A 7,500-nucleotide genomic window follows, 5' to 3' on the forward strand; every position below is an offset into this window, starting at 1 on the left:
CTGGAACAACTGTTAAAGTCACAAAAATACTATGACTAAAGAAGTGGGCAAAAGCCACAAACAAAATGGGGAAATAACACAAACATCGTGTTCAAAAAAGGAATAAAGCAAATCAATAAACTGAAAGAAAACAGTAGACCTCGAACTCGGTGTTGCCACATGGTGTGTCAAGACAAACGGTCAGCAAAAAGCACCGACAAAAGCAGTGCTGCCAATGTCTCTGGTATTACACAAATTAATTCAGAAGACAATGATAACGTGTGATTTTAGTACATACGTAAAGGTGCACAACACTATGCCATGATTTGTTGCCCGAGGTATATTGAATTCATGCACCGGATTATACCCTACGGGAAACAAAGTTACATCGATAAACCAATTGTTAATTGCAGTTAGAGGCACGAGCGTAAACACATATGATATAGTTAAATAATACGTAGATAGTTTTCAAGGTTTTAGCATTTAAAGATTTTGATTATTAAGAGCATTTGGCAACACTGTTCAGATGTCGATGTTCTGACAGGCCCGCCAAACTGTGCAGGCTTACCATAGCCTTTTTAAAGTAACATCTCCTGAGGAGACATTAGAGGTTTAGATTTTTAACACAAATTATCAGCACACTGCTTTACTTAAGCTGCAAAATAAATATAACGTTTTAATAATAAATTTTAAGCTGAATTATTTTAAGCAAAATGAGAACAAAACAGCTACAGACGGGCGAGTCGCACCTTGGCACCAGAATTCGAGGTACAACATTGTAAACGAAATTAAATAATAAATAAACATATTGGGACTTCGGGCAGATGCTGAGTTTACCGACTGCGGAGTCACAACATCTTTCTTGTCTTCCTTTGCAACTTCTTTCTTGGCCTCTTCCTTAGGATCAGCTTCCTTGGCCCCCTCAGGGGAGGTCACGTCACGTCCTTCCCAGAACTCCTCTACCTCCTCCTCCTCCGCGGCCTCCTGGGCCATCTTTTCAAAGGCATCCTCGACTGACGAGTCGGAGCTCCTGGACTGCTCCTCGAGAAGTCTGTCCATGGCCTTGGCTCGCTTGACCGGCTGCGCTGGCGAGGCCTTCTCGTCGGCGGCTCGCTTGGCCTCCTCCTGACGCGCCTTCTCCGCTCTCTCCTTTATCTCCCGTTCCTCCTTCTCTTTCCTTTCTCTCTCCTCTCTCTCTTTTTTGGCTTTCTCTGCCCTTTCTTTTTCCTCTCTCTCTCTCCTTTCCGCCTCTTCTCTCTGCTTTCGCTCTTGCTCTTCTTTCTCTTTTCTTAATTTCTCTTCCTTTTCTCGCCTCTCCTTTTCCTCTCTCTCCTTTCTCTTTCCTCTCTCTCTCTCCTTTCTCTCTCCTCTCTCTCCCTTTTCTCTCTCTCTTCTCTTTCTTTTCGCCCTTTTTCCTCTCGCTCTTTTCTCTCTCTCTCTTCTCGCTCCTTCTTTTCCTTCTCTTCTCTTTCTTTCCTTTCCTTCTCCTCTTTTTCCTTACGTTCTCTCTCCTCCTTCTGCTTCCTCTCCCTTTCTTCCTTAGCCTTTCTCTCTAATTCCTCTCTTTCCTTTCTCTCTCTCTCTTCTCTCTCCTTCCTCGCCTGTTCTTCCTTTTCTTTCCTGGCACGTTCTTCTCTATCTTTTCGTTCTTTTTCTTCCCTTTCTCTTTTCTCCCTCTCTATACGCTCTCTCTCTTCTTTCTCTCTCCTTTCTTTCTCTTCTCTTTCTTTCCTCTCCCTTTCTTCTCTCTCTTTCCTTTCTCTCTCCTCCTTTTCCTTCCTCTCTCTTTCTTCTCTCTCTTTCCTTTCTCTCTCTTCTCTTTCTATTCTTCTTTTCTTTTCCTTTCTCTCTCTTCTCTTTCTTTCCTCTCCCTTTCTTCTCTCTCTTTTCTTTCTCTCTCCTCCTTTTCTTTCCTCTCTCTCTCTTCTCGCTCTTCGCTCTCCCTCTCCTCTCTCTCCTTCCTCTCTTTTTCTTCTCTTTCTTTCCTCTCTCTCTCCTCTCTTTCTTTCCTTTCTTCCTCTTCTCTTTGTATCCTCTCTTTTTCCTCTCTCTCTCTCTTTTCTCGCTCTTCTCTTTCTTTTCTCTCTTTTTCTTCCCTCTCTATCCTTTCTCTCTCCTTCCTCTCTTTTTCCTCTCTTTCTTTTCTCTCTCTCTCTTCTTTCTCTTTCCTCTCTCTCTCCTCTTTCTCTTTCCTCTCTTTTTCTTCCTTCTCTTTCCTTTCTCGCTCTTCCCTTTCCTTCCTCTCTCTCTCTTCTCTCTCCTTTCTTTCCTTCTCTTCCCTCTCCTTTCTCTCTCTTTCTTCTCTTTCTTTTCTTTCTCTTTCTTCCCTTTCCTTCCTCTCTTTCTCTTCTCTCTCCTTCCTTTCCTTCGCTTCCCTCTCCTTTCTCTCTCTTTCTTCTCTTTCTTTTCTTTCTCTTTCTTCCCTTTCCTTCCTCTCTCTCTCTTCCCTTTCCTTCCTCTCTCTCTCTTCTCTTTCTTTTCTTTCTCTCTCTTGTCTTTCTTGTTCTTCCTTTTCTTTTCTAAGCCTTTCTCTCTCCTCCTCTTCTCTTTTCTCCCTCTCTTCTTTTTCTTTTCTTTCTCTTTCTAATCGTTCTTTCTCTTTCCTTTCTCTCTCTTCCCTTTCTACCCTTTCTTTCTCTTCTCTCTCTTTCCTTTCTCTCTCTTCTCTCTCTTTCCTTTCTCTCTCTTCTCTCTCTTTCCTTTCTTTCTCTTCTCTCTCTTTCCTTTCTTTCTCTTCTCGCTCTTTCCTTTCTTTCTCTCTCTCTCTCTTTCCTTTCTTTCTTTCTCTCTCTTTCCTTTCTTTCTCTTCTCGCTCTTTCCTTTCTTTCTCTTCTCTCTCTTTTCTTTCTCTTTCTTCTCTCTCTTTCCTTTCTCTCTCTTCTCTCTCTTTCCTTTCTTTCTCTTCTCTCTCTCTCCTTTCTTTCTCTTCTCTTTCTTTTCTCTCCTTTTCTAAACGCTCTCTCTCTTCCCTTTCTTTCTTTTCTTTCTCTTCTCTTTCTTTTCTTTCTATTTCTTCCTTTTCTTTTCTTTTCCTTTCTTCTTTTTCTTTCGCTTCCTTTGCCTTACGCTCTTCTTCTTCTTTCTCCTTCTTTTCCTTCTCTAACTTTTCCTTCTCTTCTCGTTCTTTTCTTTCCTCTTCCTCCTTTTTCTTCCGAAGCCTAGCTGCCTCTTGAGCCTGTCAGACATGGCACTACATAAACTACTTGCAACTAACAAAAAGCTCAGTCACCGTGAATCCCTTCCAGCGGAGAGTCATCTGCCGTAAGTCTGGCTACTATGGCGACGTTTGAGCCCACCGATGGTTAACATCAAGACTTGTTCAGCAGGGGCATACCCAGTGGGAGATGGCGTGTTTCCGCGGGCAAATTCCTCACCTTATCTGGGAGAGAAACTTGCCCGCTCTGTTGGAATGTTACTGGCTGCAGCTCCCACTAAATAGGTACCCCTGTTGGCATTGATTATTATCTTGGCTATTGTACATCTTCACTATTTAACTAGAATACTCAAGTTTGCATCAATAATCTAGTAAGTGAATTACATATATCATATGATAGATTTATATTTTTCGGGTGATTAGAATTCAGAAAATAATTATTAGAAGTATTGAATTAAAAGTCAATTATAAACATTGTCATAAACATAAACTATCTATAGGTAAACTGATATACCAAATATATGCTACATATACAATGCATGTATGAACAGTTAGAAAACACACATACACACCTTTGCACAGATACACTCAAGTCCCTGCAAATGTGCGTACGTGCGGATGTGTACCCCCTATTCACATTCAAACTGACACACACTCCTACATATTTTTCAACATCAGTGATTTCTAAACGTCACTTGTATATCACAACAAACGCTTACTCCGTTGAAATAGCAGATTCACAGTGACCAGCAAGACAGATTCAAGAAAGTCTCACTAATCTTACAACAGAAAGCTACACTCTAGTTTCTCATCACTTAAACTATAAAGTACGATGTTGTTTATGGTCTACGAGCATGACAAGTGAGTTTTAGTTATTTAATCTGCATTTTAGCTTTCATTTTAGATTGCTCAGAGGGTTATTCTGTGTAGGTTGCGTGTTATTTTCATCATGTTATTATTGTTGTCTTTGTGGTGTTGTGAGGAAAAATAAGCAAGGAAAAATAAAAGGAAACGATGGTGAGATGGAGTGACGAGATGAATGACTTTCTTACTGCCACTTGAAACTGTTCTGATTTTGCCTCTTGTCTACTTGAAGTGAGGCCAGTCGCAATTAATTCTTAGCTAAAATACCATAATATTCAAAAAGATGATTAAATTGATCGTGGAAGTATATTAGTGTATTCATACTCCTAATTACGTATTAATGAGAACACACAGTAACTTTCTCTACGTATGCACAAACATTTGTTAGAGACGTATATTCTATGTAACGAACAAGTTTGAAAGCAGGTTCTACTTGTTAAATCAATCCCTGAGCATCGAATGAACGTTGTGACTCCTCTGTGGACAATGGGCTCGTTTGCGTTTCCATTTTCAGTTAGAGAAAATTGAGTGAGTATTGGAATTTCGGTTGCTAAAGGGGTAAAATGAGAGAGATAAAAACGGCAAATATTTTCACGAGCCCACTCACAATTTGCTCTTCAATGCGTTCAAAGGTACAAAGCACATCAAGCTATGTGCACTGAAACCAGGACTAATGGGGCACCGCTGTATCTTCTTCCCAATTAGTATTCCCTAAGTAAAACCAGGAAAAAAATAATTGATAAGACAAGAGAAAGCTTGTCACCTAAAGAAGCCCCTTGGGCTAAAATAAATAAATAAACAATAAAGAAAATCTAAGTAAATGAAGAATAAAGAAGTCAAATGCAAAAAAGAATAAAGTTTGGTATAGATTTGTTTCCTATGCCATATGGGCGCCTGTCAGAACCCATGCTACTGCGCTGCATTGACAATGGGAACACAAGACAAGGAAAGCTGATCCAATAATTTCTGTTGCAACAGCTATACAAAGTTTGAAAGTTATTCTACACCAATTTGATAGTCATCAATTAGTGACGTAAAGCGTTTTACAAAATTACCGTTGACCATTAAAAATGACAGAATTACTTGGCGCATCGCAGAGTGACAGAGCATCGGTGGTTTGATGCCAAGACGGCACGAAAGCGACAACGGAAGGTACAGCGGTGCAGATCCATGTGAGGGGAGGAAGCAAACTTGACGGAATGACACAAGTGGCCACGAAAATAGCCTTTCCTCTATATTTACTCTTTATTATTTCTTTATATGTAAATCTTGAGAATGAAAGTAGGGTTTTTCTTCTGGATGTTGTGGCAAGCTTCCGAAGACAAATTCCAGACCGAAGTCCAGAGACAGCTTTAGGAAATTGTTTTCCTTTGTCTACGACGGGGCACGAAGCCATACATGCAAGATATGGTTGCCCTTAAAGAATGATTGAGTTCTCAAACAAAAAAATGACATTTAATTTCTTTGTTGAAGAGTACATTTCTTTAATGAAGCGAGTGTTTAAAAGAAATACAACACTAATGCAACACGATTACTCGTGTAGCTCCCTGGCCCTCGAGAGCAATATGTGTCTGCGTGGCTTCCTTCCTCCTCCCGTCCTGGACTCTTGGTTAAGGAGGCGTCTTCCACGGGTATTTCATCCAGTCGATAAAACGACTTTAACAAACCAATTACAAACCCAAATAATCATAAATCTGTCTTGAATTAATGCAAGCAGACCGCTTGAAAGACGTCTCCGGAAGCATCCTCATCTGTTGCAATTTACAAAAGCATTTATCTGAGCATTAACTTATCACTACTTGCTTCAGCATTGGCTGTTTCATAGAAAATGGTATATGTTCTATTCATAATTCAGAACACCTGAGAGGAAAAAAATCATCGCGATAAATGCTTTTGCAGTGATAGCAACCTTCACGCCACCCAGCCGATATTCCGAACGTTACATTTAAATGTTAACGAGGTACTTCGGATCAGCGTATGTCATTATTTTACAACGTTTCCCATTATGAATAAAGGGAAGGGAATAGAAACTGCCATGTCCTTATGCAGAAAAAGCATTACTTCCAGGTACAAATGAAGCAATGATCTTTCAGTGACATCTCAAAATGAACAATAAACAAATATCTGAAAAGTAATGAGAGCAAAAAAAGAAAAAAACAAAATACCATATTTTTGGTGTACAAGACGCCCCTTTTCAATAAGAAGTCTCATGCCTCTACATCTTTAATATGTTAATCTTTTAGCCACCCAAGTTATAAGTAGCTGCTCAACATCAGAGAACGGACGATACACGATGATATTCGTCAAATATACGGCCGTATAACCACTGTTTAATGCTAAACCTAATAATTGTTATAATTGGGCAATCGACGCTCGGTTGGTTTTGGATGAGCATGCAACGAGTATGTTCTTGGAAACCGCGAGTAATTGCGCGCACATCAAGTATTCTATATTCTAAACTATTTCATTGTGTCTCAGTAATGAATTATGATTCGTAATAGACTAACTAGACTAGACTAACACCTTTCGTCCTCATACATGTAGGCAAGTAAGGTACTCAAGACATTACAGTTTTTGCTGGCATCTTTAAAGGTGTACAAAGCTGCTTAGAAAAGTGGCTGGAAATGGGCCTATGTAGGTGGAGCGCCTCTGTGATGTCATCAAAGTTTCTAGTTTTCTCGATCGCCCAATTCTGATCAATATGACGGCGACACTTTGAGGAGGGTCACATTTTGTTAATCAGAATTATCAGAAAAGATACACAATTTGTGGAAGTATATATGCAAGCACTAACAAATGGTGAAAGTATAGCCTTTCCTCGTTTCTTTCTTTGAAGATCTCACTGCAAGGAAACCGGATGCTAGAGCCCATTCTGGCAACCATCTAAATTGTCCAAGAATGTCGTCTCTATAATGATTTCTTCGGTTACAAAACAGCGGAAAAAAGTAGTTGACTTTCACTTCTACTTTTAGTACTGTTTACTGGAGGGGTAGGCCTATGACGTAAGAAAACGACTTTCCTGAAGAAATATGGAGCAAATACTAGTGCTCAGAGCAAACGTTAATTATCTTCTCCTTCATTGTTATTTACTTACATCCTGATATATTTAGTACTTTTAAGCGCTGTGGTACGTACACAAGTAATTCAGTAACACCGCATTATTATTTAGTGTTACAAGCAATTTTGTAGCAACTTCGAAACCCACAATACTGATACATGTTTGCCCTTTACGCGCACATTACTGGAACTTGTCCATGTGAACTCAATCGCGGTGGATATGAAAAGGTGCAAAACTTCAAGCAACATATTTCCACTTTTATCATGAAGAACAACGGATGTAACCAGCAAAAAAATGTTTTGTTTGATTTTAAGATATACATTTGAACGTTTCTATACTAGGTATTTCTTATGTTTTATCTGAAGCTTCCACAATTTTAGTTGTAATTCAAAAACTGGGCGCATTAGATAATCTAATGTTTTTTTTCTGATCGCTTTATTATGTT

General features: G+C 39.5%; 1 protein-coding gene across 4 annotated transcripts in view; it reads right to left on the reverse strand.

Moving 5' to 3' along the window:
- Positions 1-7,500, reverse strand: part of LOC113818587 (obscurin-like) — a 315,249-nt gene that overhangs the window by 66,045 nt on the left and 241,704 nt on the right. The gene's annotated exons all lie outside the window — the stretch shown is intronic.

The sequence above is a fragment of the Penaeus vannamei genome, chromosome 37 (assembly GCF_042767895.1).
Source record: "Penaeus vannamei isolate JL-2024 chromosome 37, ASM4276789v1, whole genome shotgun sequence".
NCBI classification, from domain to species: Eukaryota; Metazoa; Arthropoda; class Malacostraca; order Decapoda; family Penaeidae; genus Penaeus; species Penaeus vannamei.